The sequence below is a fragment of the Sapajus apella genome, unplaced genomic scaffold (assembly GCF_009761245.1).
Source record: "Sapajus apella isolate SASKATOON/1434 unplaced genomic scaffold, GSC_monkey_1.0 scaffold75, whole genome shotgun sequence".
Classification (NCBI taxonomy): domain Eukaryota; kingdom Metazoa; phylum Chordata; class Mammalia; order Primates; family Cebidae; genus Sapajus; species Sapajus apella.
The window spans coordinates 4,885,174-4,909,032 of NW_022437015.1; the positions used below are offsets into that span (position 1 = coordinate 4,885,174).

Below are 23,859 nucleotides of genomic sequence, written 5' to 3' on the forward strand. Positions count from 1 at the left end.
TATGAATTTATTATTTCTTTGTGGTGAGAACATTCAAAAGCCTCTCTTCTAGCTATTTTCTAGCACACAATTACCTTACTGTTAACCATAGTCACCCTACTGTGCAATAGAACACCAGAACTCATTCCTCCTATCTAATTGTAACTTTGTACCTGTTGCCAACCTCTCCATCATTCTCCACCCCTCCCCAGCCTCTGGTAACCACTGTTTTACTCTCTGCTTCTATGAGATCAACATTTTTTTAGGTTCTGCAAATAAGTGAGATCATGTAGTATTTGCCTTTCTATGTCTGCTCATTTCACTTAATGACATCCTCCAGGATCATCTATCTTGTCTCAAATGACAGGATATCATTATTTTTATGGCTGTATAGTATTCCATTGTGTAGATATACCATATTTTCTTTAGCCATTCATCTGTTATTGGGCATTTAGGCTGATTTCAAGTCTTGGCTATTGTGAATAGTGCTGCAGTAAACATGGAAGTGCAAATATCTGTTTTGTACTGATTTTGTTTCCTTTGGAAATACACCCAGTAGTGGGGCTTCTGGATCATATGGCAGTTCTATTTTTAATACTTTCAGGGACGTCTGTACTGTTTTTCATAGTGGCTGTATTATATTCCCATCAGCAGTGTGTCACCATTTCCCCTTTTTGCCACATCCTTGCCAACACTTTTTTTTTAATAATAGATATTCTAAATTAACAGAATGAAGAGACAACCTACATAATGGAGAAAATATTTGTAAACTCTACATCTAACAAGGGGTTAATATTCAGAATATATAAGAAAATTAAACAACTGCAAAAACCCTATTAAAAATTGGCAAAAGACATTAACAGACATTTCTCAAAAGAAAGCATACAAATGGCCAACAGGTGTATGAAGAAATGCTCAACATCACTAATCATCAGGAAAATACAAATCAAAATCACAATGAGATACCATCTCATTCCAGTTAGGATGACTATTGTCAAAACTCTGATTTCTTTATTGAAGTTATCATGAGTATAAGAGAAAAACTGAGATTAACTCAATATATTCTAAAGTGCCAATGATCTTTGGATCTTACCAGACATATCTGCAATAATTTGAAAAGAGTGCTTTTGAACCCAAATGACTTTATTGAAATAAAAAATATTGGGCTATATGGAAGAAGTTATTTGAGGGCAAGTAGACCCCATCATCAGCACTCCCACACTCTTCTTGCTTTTTATAGCTTATTGCCTTCCATTTTTGAATCCACAGTTTCTTTAAAACTACCACATCCCCATAGTGATGGAAAGGGTGCTGATTTTGGAATCTACCACACCTATTCGCAAGATACCAACTCTGCCACTTACCAGCTAGGTGACTATTTTAGTTTCTTGTTGCTGTTGTAACAAATTACAACAAACAGTGTGTTAAAACCAACTTATTATCTTACAGTTCTGAAGGTTAGAAGTCTGAAATGGACCGAGATGGGAGGATTGCTTGTGGCCAGGAGTTCAAGACCAGCCTGGGAAACAGAGTGAAGCTCTCTCTATAAAAAAGTAAAAAAATTAGCTGCATGTGGTGGTGCATACTGTATGCCTAGCAACTCAGGAGGCTGAGGTGGGAGAATAACTTGAGTCCTAGAAGTTCAAGATTGCAGTGAGCTATGATTGCACCACTACACCACTGCACTCCAGCCCAGGTGGCAGAGCAAGACACTATCTCTGAAAAAGAAAAGAAAAAAAAAAAAGGATGTGTATTAGTCTGTTCTTGCATTGCTATAAAGAACTACCTGAGACTGAGTAATTTGTAAAGAAAAGAGGTTCAATTGACTCACAGTTCTGCAGGCTATACAGGAAGCATGGCTGGGGAGGCCTCAGGAAACTTACAATCATGGTGGAAGGCAAAGAGGAAGCAGGCACATCTTACATGACGGAAGCAGGTGAAAAAGAGTGAAGGGGGAAGTGCTACACACTTGTAAATAACAAGATCTCGTGAGAACACACTATCATGAAAATAGCAAGGGGGAAGTCCATCTCCATAATCCAATCACCTTCCATGAGACCCCTCCTCCAACATTGGAGATTACAATTCATAGGTAAGATTTGGGTGGGGACACAAATCCAAACCATATTCCACCCTTGCCCCTTCCCAAATCTCATGTTCTTCTCATGTTGCAAAATACAATCATCCCTTCTCAACAGTCTCCCAGTATCTGAACTCATTTCAACATTAACTCAAAAGTCCACTGTCCAAATTCTCATCTGAGACGAATCAAGTTCCTTCTACCTAAGAGTCTGTAAAAAAAAAAACAAATAAAAACCAAGGTAGTTAATTCCAAGATACAATGGGGATACAGTCATTGGGTAAATATAGGCTCCATGCAAGTCCAAAACTCAGCAGGCCAGTCACTAAATCTTAAAACTCCAAAATAATCTCCTTTGACTCCATGTCTCATATCTAGGCAACACTGATGCAAATGGGTTCCCAAGGCCTTGGTCAGCTCTGCCCCTATGGCTCTTCAGGGTACAGCCCCCACAGCTGCTTTCACAGGGTGGCATTGAGTGCCTACAGTTTTTTGAGATACACAGTGCAAGCTGTTGGTGAATCTACCATCCTGGGGTCTGAGGATGGTGACTCTCTTCCCATAGTTCGATAGGCAGTGCCCCACTGGGGACTCTGTGTGGGTGCTCCAACCCCACATTTTCACTCTGCATTGTCCTAGCAGAGGTTCTCCATGAGAGTTCCACCCCAGCAGCAGACTTCTGCCTGGATGTCCAGGCACTTCCATACATCCTTTGAAATCTAGGCGGAGACTGCCAAGCCTCAACTCTTGCCCTCTATTCATCTGCAGGCATAACACCACATAGAAGCCACCAAGGCTTAGGGCTTGCACCCTCTGAAGCAACAGCCAGAGCTGCACCTTGGCATCTTTTAGCTATGGCTGGAGCTAGAATGACCACAATGCAGGGTGCTATGTCCCAAGTCTGCACAGTGCAGTGAGGTCCTGGGCCTGGCTCACGAAACCATTTTTCTCTCCTAGGCCTCCAGGCCTGTAAGGTCTCTGAAATGTCTTCAAGGCATTTTCCCCATTGTCTTGGATATTAACATTCAGCTTCTCCTTACTTATGTAAATTTCTGCAGCTGGCTTGAATTCCTCCTTAGAAAATGGGTTTTTCTTTTCTATCACATGGTCAGGCTGCACACTTTCTAAACTTTTATGCTCTGCCTTGTTGATATTCACTCGGGGTGGCTGGCAAGATATTAACTATTAGGAAAAGCTATAGAGTGTAATCTCTAAACTTTTGGAAGGCCAAAAGTTTTTATTGAGGCAGGTTGAAGGCAGCTGCCTCATTAACATTAGCATAAGAAAGAGAGCCAATCAAAGTCCTTCCAAATTTAAGTCTGCTTACCCCACATCCCTTTGTCTCCACTCTGTTTACTCGTGTTAATTTTGTGCTGGGTGCCCTCTGGGAAGGATGAAAGAGGAATTACCTATTAATGGTATTTACTCTGGGCCCAGGAACCTAAAGCTTTTATCAGTCATAATACCATTCCCTTAACCATGTTAATTATTCACAAGTGTGTTAACTTAGAACCTCTATTGTAACGTCTATGGAATACAAGTGTGGATGAACAGGGAGTCTTCATCGATTGGTTGCATTTTGCTCTCTGAAAGCAGCCAATGGCCATCCCTACCCCACTTGTATCACTGTAATGGTGTGAGAGTGCATTCATTCATCCATCATTGAGTCAGGGTCTGTAGGCCAGACTTCTGCAAGTGGTGACCAACATCTCACTGCTTTCTTTTTAAATATGTTCCAGTTTCAGATCATCTCTTTGGTCATGCATATGACCACATGCTGTTAGAAGTAGCCAGGCCAAATTGATATGGTTTGGCTGTGCCCCACCCAAATCTCATCTTGAATTATAATTCCCATAATCCCCACATGTCATGGGAGGGACCCAGTGGGAGGTAATTGAATCATGAGGTGGTTTCCCCCATGCTATTCCCATGATAGTGAGTTCTCATGAGATCTGATGGTTTTATAAGTGTTTGGCATTTTTCCTGCTGGCACTCATTCTTTTTCCTGCTGCCTTGTGAAGAGATGTTTTCCACCATGATTTTAAGTTTCCTGAGGCCACCCTAGCCATGCAAAACTGTGAATCAATTAAACCTCTTTTCTTTATAAATTACCCAGTCTCAGGTATTTATTCATAGCTGCACAAGAATGGACTAATACACACATCTTGAACATTTTGCTGCTTAGAAATTTCTTCTGCCAGATACCCTAAATCATCACTCTCAAGGTTAAAGTTCCACAGATCTCTAGAGCAGGGACACAATGCCACCCATCTCTGCTAAAGCATAGCAAGAGTGACCTTTATTTTAGTTCCCAAGAAGTTCCTCTTATCCATCTGAGACCAACTCAGCCTGAACTTCATTTTCCATATCATTATCAGCAATTTGGTCACAACAATTTAACAAATCTCTAGGAAGTTCCAAACTTTTTCTCATCATCCTGTCTTCTTCTGAGCCCTCCAAACTATTCCAACTTCTTCCCATTACCCAGCTCCAAAGCTACTTCCACATTTTTAGGTATTTTTATAGCAATGCCCCACTCCTAGATACCAATTTTTTTTATATATATTTGTCCATTCTCACATTGCTATAAAGAACAACCTAAGACTGGGTAATTTGTAAAGAAGAGATATTTAATTGACCCACAGTTCCACAGGCTGTACAGGAAGCATGGTTGGGGAAGCCTCAGGAAACTTACAATTATGGTGGAAGGTGAAGAAAAAGCAAGCATGTCTTACAGGGTCGGAGCATGAGAAAGAGAGTAAAGAGGGAGGTGCTATACACTTTTAAACAACCACATCTTGTGAGAACACACTGTCATGAGAACAGCAAGGTGGATGTCCATTCCCATGATCCAATCACCCACCAGGCTCCTCCTCCAATACTGGGGATTACAATTTGGACATAAGATTTGGGTGGGGACACAAATCCAAACCATATCAGAAAGCAAAAGAGCCTTATGTCTGATATGGAGAAAAATTGAATATTTTAGTTGCCTAGATAGAAGATCAAACTAGCCACAACATCCCTTTAAGCCAAAGCCTAATCCACAGCAAGACCCTAACTCACTTCAATTCCATGAAGGCTGAGAAAGGTGAGGAATCTGCAGAAGAAAATTGGAAGCTAGCCAAGGTTGACTATGAGGTTTAAGAGAAGAAGTCATCTCTATAACATAAAAGTGCAAGGTGAGGCAGTAAGCACTGATGGAGAAGCTGCAGCAAGTTATCCAGAAGATCTAGCAAAGATAACTGATGAAAGTGAATACACTAAACAACAGATTTTCAATGTACACAAAACATCCTTCTATTGGAAGAAGATACCATCTAGGCTTTCACAGCTAGAGAGGAGAAGTCAATCCCTGGCAAGCTACAAAAAAAGAGGCTGATTCAATTGTTGGGGGATAAAATGTAGCTGGTGACTTTAAACTGAAGCCAATGCTTGTTTATCTTCTGAAATCCTAGGGTTCTTAAGAATTATGCTAAATCTACTCTGTCCTGGCTCTATCAATAGAACTATGAAGCCTGGATGACAGCACATCTGTTTATAGAATGGTTTACTGAATATTTTAAGCCTATTGTTGAGACCTGCTGCTCAGAAAAAAAAGATTCCTTTCAAAATATTATTCTTGACAATGCACATAGCCATGTAAGAGCTATGGTGGGGAAGTACAAGGAAATTAATGGATTGGTGTGGTATGCAATATACAACAGAAAGTGTGTGGTTCCACTAGCTTTCATGCATGTAAACAACACCATAATGAGTATACAAAATAGTTCTATCACCCCAAAAAGCTCCCTGACGTTATCCCTCTGTCACACCCTTCCTTCATATGTAACCTCTGGTAATCACTGATCTGTTTTCTGCCCTTATAGTTTTATCATTTCAAGAATGTCATATAAATAGAATCCCATAATGTGTGTAATGTTTTGAGGCTAACTTATTTAACTCAGCATAATAGTCTTGACATTCATTAAATTTGTTGTGTCTATTAATGGCTCTTTCCTTTTTATTGCTGAGTAGTAATCCATTAAATACATTTACCACCGTTTGTTTAGCCATTCACTCATTGAAAGACATTAGGGTTGTTTCCAGTTTTGGGTCATTATAATTAGAACCCCTATAAACATTTGGGTACAGGCTTATTTCTGAACATAAGTTTTCATTTTTTCAGGGATGTGGTTATTCACTGGGGACGATTTTGCCCCCACCAAGGGATATTTGACAATATCTGGAGACTTGGGGTGGGGGCAGTGCTACTGGCATCTAGTGGGTAGAGGCCAGGGATGCTGCTAAACATTGTACAATCCATGGGTCTGTGTGTTAGTCTGTTCTCACAGTGCTATAAGGAAATATCTGAGACTGGGTAATTTATAAAGGAAAGAGATTTAATTGACAGTTCAACATGGCTGGGGGAGTCCTCAGAAAACTTACAATCATGGTGGAAGGCAAATGGGAAGCAGGTACATCTTACATGGCAGAAGGCGAAGGGGAAGCAAGACACATTCACAAGGTGGTAGGAAAGAAAAGGACTGCAAGAGGAACTACTTAGCACTTATAAAAACCACCAGATCTTGTGAGAACTCACTATCATTAGAGCAGCATGGGGGTGTGAACCCTGAAAATTTGAGACAGGTCTCAGTTAATTTAGAAAGTTTATTTTGCCCAGGTTGAGGACACACCTGTGACACAGCCTCAGAAAGTCCTGATGACATGTGCCCAAGGTGATCAGGGCACAGCTTAGTTTTATACATTTCAGGAGAAATGAGACATCAATCAATATACATAAGAAGTACATTGGTTCAGTCTGGAAAGGCAGGACAACTTAAAGCAAAGGCAGAAAGACTTGAAGAGGGGAGGGAGATTCCAGGTGACAGGTGAGACACAAATGTTTTCGTTCTTTTGAGTTTCTGATTAGCTTTCCAAAGAAGGCAAATCAGATATCAGACATGGATGCAGTGAGCAGAGGAGTGACTTCGAATAGAATGGGAGGCAGTTTTCCCCTAAGCATTTTTTAGCTTGAGTTTTCCTTAGTGATCCTGGGGGCCCAAGATATTTTTCTTTCACAGAGGAAACTGCCCCATGATTCAATTGCCTCCAGCTGGTCTCTCCCCTGGGGGTGGGGGGCCGCAGGGAAGGAGATTATAAGGACTATGGGGATTACAATTCAAGATAAGATTTTTGGTGGGGACACAGCCAAACCGTATCAGTCTGCCTCCCACAAAAATGAATTAGCGAGCCTGAGATGTCAGTAGTGCCAAGATTGAGAAACCCTGGGTATACTCAGGAGTACAATTGCTAGATCATATGGAAAGCATATGTTTATAAGAACCAAATTGTTCTTCAGGGTGGCTGTACCATTTATATTTCCACCAGTGCTATAGAAGAGTTCCAGTTGCTTCACATCTTTACCAGCAGACTAAGATGTTTTAAATAGATGTGTAGCAGTATCTTATTTGTGTCACTTTTTAAGAGTGAGGAAATATCCCCAGAAACCCAAGAAGAATCCACCTGGTGTCTTATTGGTCAGAATCACATCATATACCTATTCCTAAACCAATCACGAGCAAGGAGAATGAAATTATTATTTACCATCTAGAGGGCACGCTGTTTGGGGCTTCAATATATATATATAATCTAATTTCTTTATGCCTTCCCTTTATTTTCTCATGAGATAAAACAAAAAGGTACTACCTACAAGAAATCCATACCTTGACCCTGTTCTTGAAAGACCATGCAGTGACATCTTCATTGTCAGTGGATTCAACAGGGGAGAAGAAAAGAAGAAGCCATTTCCCACACCCATTTCTGTTTCCAGGAGGAGTTATCACAGTACCATAAACAAATCAATACTGAATCTGCCATTTTCCCTTCTTCTTCCTACCTCCAGTTATTTCTCCAGTAGGGCAAACTGGGAAATTAGATGGCCTCATCTCAGACCCAGGAGAGGAAGGAGGGGGTTGTGTACTGATTTAAGAAAAGCATCTGACAAAAATAGAATTCCTTTTATTATTTTAGGAAGATGAAAGAGCGCATACAAATAAATGTTTCTTTTTTGTGGCATCACACTTCATTGCTTTATAGACTATGCTTGGTTGGAAGAATGTGTAATTCTGAGAGTGTCCAGTTCAGCGTTCTGGTATATTCACCTACAAAAATAGCACTCACTGGTACTGTGAATTTATTTCATAAGATACTTACAAAACGAGCTAAAGTATGGCTTTCACTTTACCTTTCTTGATAACTTAATTGGGAGAATTAAGCACAAATGGTTTCTGGAAGGAAATTCATAAAGAAGCCAGCTCTGAGTGGCAAAGAAGGGAAGGATAATTTACTGGTAAGCTTCTAAAGAACTTTTTATGAAGGAAAGTCTGATAGGGAATAGTATTCCCAGAAAAATTAATGAAAAGACAGTTTGAAGAGTGGTATCACTTAGTATGACTGTAAGTTTAAAAAATATTTTTTGTGGTTTTCTAAATTGTCTCAGCCAAAACAAGTATTTTTTTTTAAAGCATAGGCCTCAAAGCATATCTAGAGGGTTCAGAAAAGCTGGCTGTGCCATGAGCAAGAGAGATACAGGATCCCAAAGAAAAGAAGGCAGTAGCCTAACCCACCAGCAGACAGTACATTGGATCAATAGAAGCCACATGGGAGCTTGACGAATGGGGCATGCCATAACAGCTCTGCTCCTCACTGGCTGGGTGACGTTGTGCCACTTACTCATTCCATGCCTCAGTTTCTTCATCTAAAAACTGAGACAATGATAATATTTACCACATAGAGTTGTTTGTTACCTGGGCAAATACATATAAAGCACTTGTTACAATATCCGGCACATGATATATGTGCTATAATTTTCACTATTAGCTATTATATTTATTAGAAAAAGAGAGGATACACAGTATGAGAGTGTTAAAAAACTAAAAAGAGAGTCACCCTCCCACCCCTAATGAAAACATTGCACCAAACCTCATGGATCCTGGTAGAGAATGCCTCCTTATCCACAAAAAAGAGACCTTGTCTGGGGGTAGCTCACCTCTTCCCCATTATGAAGTTATTGCACAACATATGATTCCACCTTTACCTCTTTCTTTGAACTAAGCCTTTACTAGAACCTGGTGGTTCCAGAACTTGAAAGTGGGCCAGGCATGGTGGCTTATGCCTGTAATCCCAAAATTTTGGGAGGCCAAGGCAGGTGGGTCACCTGAGGTCAGTTCAAGACCAGCCTGGCCGACATGGTGAAACCACGTCTCTACTAAAAAACAAACAGACAAACAAAAGAAAAACCCCACAAAAATTAGCTGGGTGTGGTGGCAGGTGCCTGTAATGCCAGCTACTTGGGAGCCTGAGGCAGGAGAACTGCTAACCCAGGAGGCGGAGGTTGCAGTGAGCCGAGATCATGCCACGGCACTCCAGCCTGGGAGACAGAGTGAGATTCCAGCTAAACAATAAAATTCAAGCATCGCCGAGCTATCATCATCACAGGAAGGTGAGTCCCCAAGTTTTTGGAGTGTGACATACCTGGTAGAAGGCAATTTTGGCCCCTGATACACTAGTGGTATGTGAAGGTTAAACTATCAAAACCTGGCTAGAAATTTCTCAGTTCTGCCAACGGCTGGCCCTGTAACTGGGTTTTTATGTGTTTCTTCTTCCCTCTATCTAGTAGTTGTCTCAAATCAGTTGTTGATTGCATGGCAGTTTAAGGATTCAGTCTCCTCGCAAGCTTCTCTTGGGCATCATTTTAGGGGAAAAAACAAATTCTGTACCTTAAACCAAATTAAATGCAGGACAAAAATGGAAAATCTCTTCAGATAGGCTGCCAAGTTTGTGGTAAAATTAAAGGGTCAGAGGGGAAGGAAGTGTGGTGAGAAAGCCTGGTCACAAGACTTGAACATAGCTGGAACCTAGACGTAGAGGCAGCACATTGGTTTCAGGAAGGAAAGAGAGGAAGACAGGCCTCTGTCTACCAGTCAACTGTGCAATTCTAGGTACATTTGCTGGAACTGCTTCCAAAACAGGGCCAGAACCAGCTGAGCAACCCTAAAAGCTTCCAGGGAGCAAGAAATCTGGAGGAATTTGTGAGGGCAGGAGGTAAAATCTCATTAGAAACTTGTTTGCTTTTGTAACACATGCCAAGCAGGATTTTGACACTTGTGAAGAACCTCCCCAAAGCCTGGAGAAGATGATGAAATCTGAAAAGGAAGAGAATGCTTTTTGCTTTTGACTACATGTCCTAAGAGGTGTCTGTAAAAATATGTAAAGCAATCATCTTGATTGCTGATTGACATGTGACAGCAACCATCATGAAATTTTGAAGATTACTGAGAGAAGGTCCTTATTTTAGAAAAAAATCTGACCATAGAAGGAGGAACAATGGGAACGTGTACCAATTGTACTGCATTAGTCAGGGTTCCCTAGAAGGACAGAATAAAACTCCCATATATATATATGTTATAGAGAGTAAAAAGTTCCTCTTCAAAGTTTCAGTTCTTGTTAAAGAATAATAATAATAAATGTTAGACATATTAGTTTCTTTTAAAGACTAACTTTCTTCAAAGCCTTTTTGCTTCTTGCTAATAACTCTTTGTTAAGCCCTATCCTGTGTAGTTATTAGATATAAGGGAATAAGTACATTCTATGTTCTTGTACTTTAACCAAGATATTTGTGCTAGACAGGCTCACAGGCATGTAGTACATTCTGTCCTCATACTTTAACCAAGATATGTATGTTATTTTGCAAGCAAATTCCTCTCCCTTCCTTATTTGGACTTCCTCTTTTCCTTTGTTCTCCGTTGCCTTTACCTATTTAGAAAATTTTAAGTTGTTAGCCAATCGGGTTCAATTGTGAGATCTGGTTCCAACCAACTGAGATCACACACAGCAGTAAGGACCCAATGTGTAAGGAATAAATATGCCTGCCCTTCCTTTGTTCAGTGTACTCTTGTGGCAAGATGGTTAATGAGCAGTACCCTTTCAGTAGAAAGTAAACTTGCCTTGCTAAGAAGACTTTTTGTCTGAATGCTAATTTTTCCATGGGTGGTGCCTAGGAACAAGAATTCTGTTTCTAACACACACACACACACACACACACACACACACACACACACACACACGGGAGTTTATTAACTTACACGATCACAAGGTCCCACAATAGGCTGTCTACAAGCTTGAGGAGCAACGATAGCCAGGCCAAGTCTCAAAACTGAAGAACTTGGAGTCTGATATTTGAGGGCAGGAAGCATCCAGCATGGGAGAAAGATGTAGGCTGGGAGGCTAGGCCAGTCTCACCTTTTAATGTTTTTCTGCCTGCTTTATATTTGATGGCAGCTGATTAGATCGTGCCCACCAGATTAAGGGTGGCTCTGCCTTCCCCAGCCCACTGACTCAAATGTTAATCTCCTTTGGCAACATCCTCACAGACACACCCATGATCAACACTTTGCCTCCTTCAATCTAATCAAATTGACACTCAGTATTAACCACCACATGTACCAAGAGCTTCTCACAGGTATGTTGTTTTCCTTGACCCTTGATTGCATCCCAGCAATACACAGAATATTATGAGAAGAAGTCCTTGGTTTCTCAAAATGGTACCAAGAAATAGATAGCATTGTTAGAGACTGAGGGATCAAGAAAAAATAATTTTTTCTTCAAAGTAACTCACTTCAGAAATTCCACCATAGACAATGGCATTACATAGAGGTAGATAAGCATTTATTTTAATATTGCCCAATAAGCCTCTAATCCCTGATGCTTATACTTTTCCACCCATACCAAGCAGCTTAAGCATTTCTTAAGAGTTTGAGATCCCCATATACATCTCAATATGGGTGTTGTTATAACTATTGTGCAAAATCTGCTATGCAAGTTATTACAGTGCTTTAAAAATGTACTTCCCTGCTCAGTGTAATAAACTCTCTAAGACAGCATATACATTTGTCCACAGATGGCAAATGCTAAAGGAGAAATGGGGTTTTGCCATGTTGGTCAGACTGGTCTCGAACTCCTGACTTCAGGTGATCCACCCACCTCTGCCTCCCAAAGTGCTGGGATTACAGGCGTAAGCACTGTGCCTGGCCTATAGGGTTAATTTTCATTCTGGCCACTGCAGTGGTTCTTGACTGGGTTTCACCACACCTCAGATGTGCCAGGAGCAGGCAGTTAGAAGGAGCAGGTAGAATTCTAGACAGAACTCTGGGCTCATATTATCCACAGTCTATGCAGTAGCCTTTGGGGAACAGGCATCAAGGTCTGTGTTTGTACCACCTCTGCTGAGGTGGTAAGGGCACATGATTTGAGGTCAGAAGGCTTGGGTATGAATTCAATCATACATACCTTCTTGGTACCTGGATTCTTGTCCGGTGTCCTAGAAGAATCAGGTCCCATGGACTTAAAGAATGGTGAATGTGGAGACTTCATTAAGTGGTGTAAGTGGCCCTCAGCAGAAGGGGAGCTGAAAGTGGGATGGTGCAAGAAGAAGGCCAGGCTTCAGGAAAGCTATTTGTCCACAGATGGCAACTGCTAAAAGATCATTATTTGTAACATACATGCTCTGGGACTCCAGAGGTCACAAGCAACTGCTAGATACTGCTGGAAGCTGGTACAGGGTTCGTTCCTGCCAGCATCTAAAGGCACTCAACCTTGCTCCTGTACCCACTCAGCTGTGTACTCCCCCTCTCTCAAGGGGTTTGAGCTCAGTTTGAGCAAGATGAGTACCTCCCAACACCCCTGCAAGTCACTCAAGGGGGTCAGGGAACTCTACTGTCCTCCAGTCTCACTACTTCTCTGGGCCTCCTTTTCTCTTTTGTAAAACTTCATGGAGAATCATATGACAAGACTGAAAATTGTCAATGCTAAGCTACTCTGAAGTACTTTTTCTGCACATCAAGTTCCATTAGACTCCTTAGACTACAGCATGGACCCTGGGTCACCTCTCTCATTTCCTCCATTCCCACAGTTTGACAGTTCAAATAGTAGCACTGTCAAAAAACTGCCAAGGGTGAAAATAGAAGCCTCCATTCCTTCCACTTCCACAGAGAAAACCTAGAATTTTTTTTTTTAAATAAGCTGTTTACAGTTTAATTTATAGCAAGCTTTTTTTTTTTTTTTTTTTTTTTTGAGACAGTGTCTTGCTCTGTTGACCGTGCTGGAGTGCAATGGCACAATCTTGGCTCACTGCAATCTCTGCCTCCTGGGTTCAAGCCTGCCTTGAGCCTCCTGGGTTCTCCTGCCTCAGCCTCCCAAATAGCTGGAATCACAGGTGCCCACCACCATGCCTGGCTAATTTTTTGTATTTTTAGTAGAAATGGGGTTTTGCCATGTTGGCCAGGCTGGTTTCAAACTCCTGACCTCAGGTGATGTACTCACGTCTGCCTCCCAAAGTGCTGGAATTACAGGTGTGAGCACTGTGCCTGGCCTATAGCAAGCCTTTGACTGAGACTCTTAGAGTGCCTTTTCACAGATGGCATAGGGTGTTATTTGAAGGAGTGTCACATTCCTCATGAGAGTGAGTCATGAGTTCCGTGTGAGTCATGTTTTTTAAACCCTCACTATGACTCCATTCCACATTTTGAGCTTTCCACAGACTCTTAGTCTCTGCCCCGTCTGCAAGTTCAGCAATGCCTTTGAAGGATGCTGTTAAAAGCAATGGGGTCATCAGCCTTGGAAAGAAACTCAGAAGTTCTCCTTAGGTATGATAACCCTTGTAAGTATGACAGGATTAGGGTTCTGATCTCAGAGTTAAGTTTATCTCCTGCTGGAAAAGTGTTTGATTTGGCTGCTGACAAATCTGTGCGCTCTGTATTATGTAGACTCCAGTGAAACAGTGAGGTCAGACTGCTACTTCCTGATGGGCCAGCCCTGCTCTTCAGAAGCCAGTTGTGAAGGTTTCAGTGTTGAGGGGAAAATTAAGCTTGAGGGGTGTGTGTGTGTGTGTCCCTCTGCTTAAGCTCTGGTGACCTTGGGAGGGTTTTGAGCTGATTCTTTTCTGTAGTGATATACAAGGTAGGGACTGACCTGATAACTGAGGGTTGGCGTGAGTTCCAACATCCTCAGCAATTATTTGATGCAAGGGCAAACTGAGGAGGAGGCCATGGGAATTGTTAGAAATCAAGGTTGGGCCAGGCATGGTGGCTCATGCGTGCAGTCCCAACACTCTGGGAGGCCAAGGCAGGGAGATCACTTGAAGCCAGGAGTTTGAGACCAGCCTGGCCAACACAGTGAAAATCTGTTTATACTAAAAATATTACTTTTTTTTTTTTAAGACAGAGTTTTGCTCTTGTTGTCCACACTGGAGTGCAATGGCATGATCTCGGCTGACCACAACCATTGCCTCCTGGGTTTAAGCAATTCTCCTGCCTCAGCCTCCTGAGTAGCTGGCACTACAGGCATGCGCCACCATACCTGGCTAATTTTTGTATTTTTAGTAGAGTCAGAGTTTCTCCATGTTGGTCAAGCTGATCTCGAACTCAGGGGATCAGCCCACTTTGGCCTCCCAAAGTGCTGAGATTACAGGCGTGAGCCACCGTGCCCGGCCTAAAAATATTATTATTATTATTACTTTTGAGACATAGTCTTGCTCTGTCGCCAGGCTGTAGCACAGTGGCTCAGACTCGGCTCACTGCAACCCTCGCCTCCTGGGTTCAAGCGATTCTTTTGCCTCAGCCTCCTGAGTAGCTGGGACTACAGGCACGTGCCAAATTCCAGGCAAATTTTTGTATTTTTAGTAGAGACAGGGTTTCACCATGTTGGCCAGGTTGGTCTCGATCTCTTGACCTCGTGATCCACCCACCTCAGCCTCCCAGGTGCTGGGATTACAGGTGTCAGTCACTGCGCCTGGCCTAAAAATATTATTTTTAATGGCAAAAGCCACAATTACTTTTGCACCAACCTAATACAAATATTAGCTGGGCATGGTGGCGCATGCCTGTAACCCCAGCTACTAGCTGAGGCATGAAAATTGCTTGAACCTGGGAACTGGAGGTTGCCGTGAATGATGATCACACCATGGCACTCCAGCCTAGACGACAGAGCGAGACTGTCAAAAAGTAAAAGGAAAAGGAAAAGGGAAAGGGAAAGGAAAGGAAAAAGGAAAGGAAAGGAGGGAAGGAGGGGAGGAGGGGAGGAGGGGAAGAGGGGAGGAGGGGAGGAGGGGAGGAGGGGAGGAGGGGAGGGGAGGGGAGGGGAGGGAACAAATCAAGGCCAAACCTTCTGGGTTGGGCCCAGCAATTCACAGTTTAACAAGGCTTCCAGGTGATTCTGATTCATCCTATTGTTTGAGAACTACTGGGTTAAGAGCTTTAGTTTTTAACTCTGGCTGCTTACCCAGGTTGTTTGTTTTAAAATAGAGTTTCTGGGATGGGGCCCAGGATCCCCAGATAATTCTGATGTTCAGGCAGGATTGACAACCACAGACACATTCTATCCTTAGAGGCAAATTACTTGGGATTATGCTGAGTTTTTGTCATGGGCCTTTCATTGCCTTATTGGAATAATAGGTTGAAGTTTTAGAATTATATGAAGTTCCCTGGTCCAGGGCCTGTCTCTGATGGAATTAAGGCCTAGCTAGAGAGTGATGTCTGTGCTTCTTGGTAAAGAAGCTAGGGTCTGTCTGGTTATTGGTCCCCCATCTCTCTCCTCCCTTAAAATCTAGAAGAAGGCTGGGCAGCATGGCTCATGCCTGTAATCCCAGCACTTTGGGAGGCCCAGGTGGGTGGATCGTTTGTGGTCAGGAGTTCAAGATCAGCCTGGTCAACATGGTGATACCCTTTCTCTACTAAAATTACAAAAATTAACCGGTAGTGGTTGAGCACATCTGTCATCCCAGCTACTCTGAAGGCTGAGGCAGGAGAATGGCTTGAACCTGGGAGATGGAGGTTGCAGTGAGCTGAGATCACACTGCTGCACTCCAGCCTGGGCAACAAAGCGAGACTCCATCTCAAAATAAAAATAAATAAATAAATAAAAATCTAGAAGAAGCAGTTGGCCTTCCTTGTAGAGAGGCGTGGAAGAAGAGCTTCTGCAGAAGGAGTGAATGGGGGATGATGGTTGCCAAAATATAGTTATATTAGCCCCTGAACCTTCTCTGATTCAAACCAGGCATCTCTAGTTATTTTAGTTGTTTCATCTTATCCCAATTATGCCCAACTCCATTAGGCACGAGGTCTATGACTTTAGGCTAGGCACTTCTTTTGCTTTCATTTCTGCATTTTAGAAGCAGGACCAATGCCTGTGATTACTCAAAATGTTAAAAGGGGACAGGCAGGGATGAGGGAAGGATCAATAAAGAGAGACTACCCACATTTGTCAGTGTTTAAGATACACAAGACAGTAAAACCGTCTCCATTACGCAGTGAGTGAGTGTGTGTGTGTGTGTGTGTGTGTGTGTGTGTGTGTGTGTGTTGCAAGGGGGTCTCAACTCTTTATCATACTTGTTTTAAAAATGATTTAAAAGTGTTTTTCAGGGGCAAAATTTAGTTCATTCATTTAAATATTGAATTCTGGAGCAGCAGTGAGATAATACAAATTTCTGTTTTCAGTTAAGCCAATCTGTTATTTCACATCTCCTTCTCTTGACTTCCTGTCATAATAACAGTATGCTATTGACACTGAGTAATGTTCATATACATTTGGGAGAAAGTATGTTGAATACAGGTAAATGTGGTAACATCAATTGCAGGACTATGTGGTAGACATTTACATTACTTATCTCACCATACTTAATCCTTACAAAAATCTTGTGAGATTCTTATTGTCTTTTACAGATAAGACTGAGCTTTATGTGATCTGACTTCCCCAGGAAGACACCATGTCAGGCAGAACCAGGATTTAAACCTGGATATGCCTGATTTGAGGGAGCTGCTCTTCTTCTTCTCCTTCTCCTTTTCTCTCTCTCTCTTTTTTTTTTTTTTTTTTTTTTTTTGAGATAGTCTCACTCTGTTGCCCAGGCTGGAGTACAGTAGTGTGATCTTGGCTCACTGCAGCCTTCACCTCCCATGTTCAAGTGATTCTCTTGCCTCGGACTCCCAAGTAGCTGGGAATACAGGCATGTGCCACTACACCCAGCTGATTTTTGTATTTATAGTAGAGACAGAGTTTCATCATGTTTGCCAGAGTAGTCTGGAACTCCTCACCTCAGGTGATCTCCCCACCTCGGCCTCCCAAAGTGCTGGGATTATAGGTAAGAGCCACTATGTCTGGCCTCCTCCTCCTCCTCTTCTTCTTTAAATCTCGCTCTGTCACCCAGGCTAAAGTGCAATGTGCAACCTCTGCCTCCTGGCTTCAATTCTCCTGCCACAGGCTTACGCCCAGCTAATTTTTGCATTTTTAGTGGAGACGGAGTTTCGCCATGTTGGCCAGGTTGGTCTCGAGCTCCCAACCTCAGATGATACATCCACCTCGGCCTCCCAAAGTGCTGGGATTACAGGTGTGAGCCACCATGCCCAGCCCTTTTCTTCTTATACAATCACCAGAGTTGTTGTCATTTCCCTGACCCTTACATTAACGCTGTCAATTATGAAAGCCAGGATTTGCTCCAGTTGACTCACTGAAGCTAAGACTGGAATCTAGTTTTCTTGACCATCTGCCAAACCACAAAGTACATCTTAGCTGAAAAGATAAGGGAGTATCTTCTTGCTGCAGCAACACTGACACTGACAAGAAAACAAGAAAGAGTTTAGCATGTCTCCCCTTCTCCTTGGGTTCTGAAATAGGGTCCTGACATTTCAGATAGGCAAAAGAAGTTCCTTGCAAAGCTGTTCAAATAGCAAGAATGATATGGGTTCACATTATCAGGGACAATAGGTATTGGAGTTGAGAATTCAGCTTTCCTTTGGGCTATACTTTGGTCCAGGTTTTTTAAAGGTTCAGCTTTGGATTTCAAAATATAAGTGAATAAAGTTAAGAATGCAAAAAAGAAGCAATCATAAATATATTTCTTTATTTGAAAAGCTTTTACATAGTTCTTACTTTGTGCTAGGTGCTGTTCTAAATATTTTACCTATATTAACTCATTTAATCTTCATAACACTGTTATGCAGTGGGTACAATTATTATCCCCATTTTACAGATGAAGATATTGAGGCTCTGAGAGGTGAAATGTTTACCTGTGGCTACAAAGTCAATAAGTGGCAGAGCCCAGAGTGAAATCTTGGCAGTCTAGCTCCAGACCCCATACTTTCAGTCATAATACTGTGCTGCTTCTTGAGGCTACAAGCAGAATTCTAAAACCATAGACTCAGAGTTGGAAAGGCAATTAATGGACTTTTAGTACAACATTGCAATCAATAGAGAAATCCTTTCTATGCCCTTCTTGCCTTGCCTGAAAATTTTCAGTGTCGGGAGCTTGGTTGATATCTCAAAAGTAGATCATTCCAATATGGACTGTGTCTGATTGCTAAGTTTATCTTAACAATAAACTGGGGAAGCTGGGGAAGAAAATCTTCTCAGTTCCCATTTGCTAAACTTGTTCAAACCACTTTATTTGGTATAGACAAAGAAAAGGATATACCCTGTACCTTACAGACTCTTAAGAGAAATAAACATTCATACAGTGGCTACTATACATAGCAGAATGTGCTACATGCTATAATGTGAATACAGTCATGCATTGCTTAACAATGAGGATATATTATGAAAATGCATTATTATGTGATTTTGTCCTTGTGTGAACATTATGAAGTGTACTTATACAAACCTAGATGGTATGGCCTGCCACACACCTAGCCTATATAGCATAGCCTTTACAGCATGTTACTGTACTGAATACTGTCGACAATTGGAACACAATTATCAGTATTTGTGTATCTAAACATATCTTAAATATAGAAAATGTACAGTAAAAATATAGTATAGAAAATAAAAAAATGGTACACCTGTATAGGGCACTTACCATGAATGGAACTTGCAGGACTGGAAGTTGATCTGGCTGAGTCAGCGAGTGGTGAGTGAATGTGAAGGCCTGGGACATTACTGTACATTACTGTAGACTTTATACATACTGTACATTTCGGCTTTGCTAAATTTATTTTTAAAATTTTCTTTCTTCAATAATAAATGAGGCTGGGTGTGGTAGCTTGTTCCCGGACCAAACTGAGGGTTGGGCTTATTCTCATGGCCTAATAACGAGATGCCGATGAACTGGGAAAGGAGGGAGTTTTTATTTCTGTAACTGGTTACAGGGAGAAGGCCCAGAAAACATTGCCAGACCAACTCAAAATTATGAAGTTTTCCAGAGTTTACCTTCTAAGCTGTATGTCTACATGTAAGTGTGCATTTATCTAAAGACATAAGTGATTAACTTCTTTTAATATATAACTAAGGTCTGAGTCCTGAAGACCTTCCTTTGGAACCTCAGTAAATTTAATCTAAATGGGTCCAGGTGCTGGAGTGATTACCCTTATCTTGTCTCCTGCTGAATCACAGAGATTTGGGGAGTTCCTTCAGACCCCCAATAAACTTGTTTGTGGAGTTCTGGGGAGTTTCTTCAGACCCCCCAATAAAAACTTGTTTAATCCTAAGTGGGTTCTGTGAAAAATTCCTTCATTATTTTGTCATGCTTCAAGGCCCAGGAGGGCCTAGGCAGAACTCTTGGTGCTTTTGCTACATCCCAGCCTTTGTTGTTTTTACATACCTCAGTTTTTATTAGCAGTAAGATGCAATGATAATCAGTATTGTAGGAGATTAAAGGGGGAAAATTCTCCAGGCTCCTGATGACTTTGATTCTGTGCTTTTTCTTCTAACAAGTCCCTCATTTTAGATCTGCTTTTGGCCTATGTCCCTAACTTCATCTGGAAGTATCCTTTGTCCTTTGTCCCCTTCATTCCGTCCATACTGTCTTTTATTCTTCCAACATGCCAGTCTCATTTCTTTCTTCAGAACTTTATGCTTACTGTTTACTTGCTGGGATATTTTTCTCCCAGATGTTTATGTGGCTCTTTGTCATTCAGGTTTCACCATATATGACACCTCTTCTGAGAGGTCTTGCCCTGGTTAACCAACTAAAATAAACCACATGCAATTCTATCACATCTTTTTTTTTTTCTCACTCTTGTCGCCCAGGCTGGAGTGCAATGGCTTGATCTTGGCTCACGGCATCCTCCAGGTTCAAGTGATTTTCTTGCCTCAGCCTCCCAAGTAGCTGGGATGAGAGGTGCCCACCACCTCACCCAGCTAATTTTTATATTTTTAGCAGAGACGGGGCTTGACCATGTTGACCAGGCTGGTCTCAAACTCCGGACCTCAGGTGATCCACCTGCCTCGGTCTCCCAACGTGCTAGGACCATAGATGTGAGCCACTGTGCCTGCCCCCCTTGTTTTATTTCTTTTTTTTTTTTTTTAAAGAATCTTGCTCATGGAGTACAGTGACTTGAACTTGGCTCACTGCAGCCTTGACCTCCCAGACAATTTTCTGATCCAACTCTCAAATCTGTGATTGTGAGGGACTCCCTGTGAGAAATTTTGCAAATGCCTCCTGTGTAGCTGGGACCACAGGTATTCACCACCATATCCGGGTATTTATTTATTTATTTATGTAGGAATGGGGGTCTCACTTTGTTGCTTAGGCTGGTCTTGAACTCCTGAGCTCAAGGGATTTTAAGTGATTCTCGTCTTGGTCTCCCAAAGTGCTAGAGTTACATGGGTGAGGCACTGTGCCCGGCATCCTATCATATTTTTAAACTTTTCCTGCATGGCATTTATTGCTAGCTTTAAAAAGTCTTTGTTGGCCGGGTGCGGTGGCTCACGCCTGTAATCTCAACACTTAGGGAGGCCGAGGCGGGTGGATCACGAGGTAGGGAGTTCAACACCAGCCTGGCCAACATGGTGAAACCTCGTCTCTACCAAAAATACAAAAATTAGCTGGACATCTCAGCACATGCCTGTAATCCCAGCCACTTGGGAGGCTGAAGCAGGAGAATTGCTTGAACCAGGACCTGGGAGATGGACATTGCAGTGAGCCAAGATTGTGCCATTGCACTCCAGTGTGGGCTACAGAGCGAGACTCTGTCTAAAAAAAAAAAAAAAAGTCTTTGTTTAGAGTTTGTCCCCACCCCCGCCCCTAGAATGTAAATGTGATGGCAGGAGCCATCTTCTCTGTCTTTCATACTCCTGAATTCCTAGTGTCTGTAACAGTGTTTGGCACATCACAGGCACTCAGTAGATACCAAGGAAGGCAATGGGTATGGAATTAGGGGGTCTTAGATCTGGTCCTGGCATCGTCCCTAAGTCACTGTTTGTGATCAAGATCTTTTCCTCTTTGGGACATGCCTTTTTCATCTATAAACTAGATGATTGAGGTGGATCTCTCTAAACTCCCTTGTAGCTTCAGTATAACTTCTTTAAGCCATGGAGGAGTCTTTGATATTTGCAGCAAAAGAATCCCTCTATGCCTTTCTGTCTTTCAAACCATGCTTGGGGTGGGGGTACTTTTCTTGTCCAAAGGCAGTGCAAGGCTAGCATTAGCACTGGACAGTGAAGCCCTTGAACAACCCCCCAATGGCAACTGTTGCCCAAGTGTCCAGTATCTGGCCTGTTCCTGGGCTTGTTTTGTGGCTTCTTCCAGAGCCAATCTTGCTGCTTCCTCTTCCTTTTGCCTCCTCTCCTCTGCCTCCAGCCGAGCCTTCTCTTCCGCTTCCTGTTTCCTCCGCGAGTACTCCAGTCATTCCTCTTCAGCCATTTCCATCAGGCATTTTTGTTCTTCTGCTAACTGCATTTCCAATTCCTTTACATCCCAGCCTTTGTATAAGGGCACGGGCTCTTTCAGCTTTTAACATTTAACTTAACCACTCAGTCAGTGCTGAAACAGTTGTTAAGGAGGCCTGTGTTAGTGAGACCTGGCCTGCCACAGGCTCACACTTGTAATTCCAGCAATTAGGGAGGCCAAAGTGTGAGGATCGCTAGAAGTCAAGAGTTCGAGATCAGCCTGGACACATAGCAAGACCCTGTCTCTACAAAAAAAAATGTTTTAAATAGCTGAGTGCCTGTAGTCCCAGCCACTTGGGGGCTGAAGTGGGAGGATTGTTTGAGCCCAGGAGTTTGAGGTTACTGTGAGCTAATCATGCCATTGCACTCCAGCCTGGGCAACAAAGTAAATCTCTTTCAAATAATAATAATTACAAATTGTTTACTTTATAAACTTTTATTTTTTTTTCACTTTTGACTCTTTTGTAGTAACAGCTTAAAACACAAACACCTTGTACAGCTCTACAAAATATTTAATATTTTCTTTCTTTCTTTTTTTGAGACAGAATCTCGCTGTGTCACCCAGGCTGGAGTGCAGTGGTGCAATTTTGGCTCACCGCAACCTCTGACTCCTGGCTTCAAGCAATTCTCCTGCCTCATCCTCTCAAGTAGCTGGGACTGTAGGTGCCTGCCGCCACACCTAGCTAATTTTTATATTTTTAGTAGAGATGGGGTTTCACTATGTTGACCAGGCTGTTCTTGAACTCCTGACCTTGTGATCTGCTTGCCTCAGCCTCCCAAAGTGCTGGGATTATAGGCATGAGCCACTGCACCCAGCAATATTTTCTTTCTATATATTTTTATTCTATAAGTATTTTTTTTCTATTTTAAAATATTTTATTTTATTTACTTTTTAAACTTCTTTGTTAAAACCAAAGACACAAGACTGAGGCAGGTGGATCACTTGAGGTCAGGAGTTCGAGACCAGCCTGGCCAACATAGTGAAACCCTGTCTGTACTAAAAAAAAAAAAAAAAAAAAAAATACAAAAATTAGCCAGGCATGGTGGTGGGCACCTGTAACCCCAGCTACTCAGTAAGCTGAGGCAGGAGAATCACTTGAACCCGGGAGGCAGAAGTTGCAGTGAGCCAAGATCAGGCCACTGCACTCCAGCCTGGATGACAGAGTAAGGCTCCGTCTCAAAACAAACAACAACAAAAAACCAAAGACACAAATATACACATTAGCCTTGGTCTACACAGGGTCAGGATCATCAATGTCACTGTCTTCCACCTTCACATCTTGTCCCACTGGAAGATCTTTGGGTGCCAAATAACATGCATGGACCTGTCACCTACTATGATAAAAATGCCTTCTTCTGGAATACCTGCTGGAGTACCTGACTATGACTGTTTTACAGTTAATTTTTTATATATATATATAAGTAGAAGGAGTACACTTTAAAATAATGACAGAAAGTACAGTACAGTAAATACATGAACCAGTAATATAGTTGTTTATCATTATCAAGTATTATATGCTGTATGACTGGCAGCACATTAGGTTTGTTTACTTCAGCATCATCACAAACACATGAGTCAGAACGCATTGTGCTATGATGTTATGACAGCTATGACATCACTAGGTGACTGGAATTTTTCAGCTTCATTATTATCTTATGGGACCACCATAATATATGCGGTCTGTTGTTGACTGAATGGTGTTACGCGGTGCATGACTGTACAAAGGTGAGCTGCAGGAGTACAGAAGAAAGTGAAACTAATTCCAGCAAAGGTGGTTTAGGTAAGGTATCCTAAAGACAGTAATAGCTATATCTTGAAGCTTGGATAAGATTTCAATAAGCACAGCTGAAGCAGAAAGGCAGAAATGAAACATCAAATAAGCACAGAGGTACTCTCTTTCTATGGCCGCCCTTTGGCTAGCTGAAGACCACCAACAGGAGGCTCTGGTCTGCCTTTCTCATGTCCCCTTAGCTGGTTTGCTTTTCATATAGTGATTTAGAGTATGGGCTCTGCATTTGGATCCCAGTTCGGCCACTCATTACCAGGGCCGCGTTATAACTTTTGTAGACCCTACGCACTTTTACCTTTGTGAGTCCCTTCCTTCTTT

General features: G+C 42.1%; 1 long non-coding RNA gene across 1 annotated transcript; it reads left to right on the plus strand.

The window, feature by feature from the left end:
- On the plus strand, positions 1 to 23,859 carry LOC116532259. The gene is made up of 3 exons (XR_004260800.1): positions 1 to 154; positions 20,337 to 20,348; positions 23,846 to 23,859. It is a non-coding gene; the product is annotated as an uncharacterized LOC116532259 (long non-coding RNA).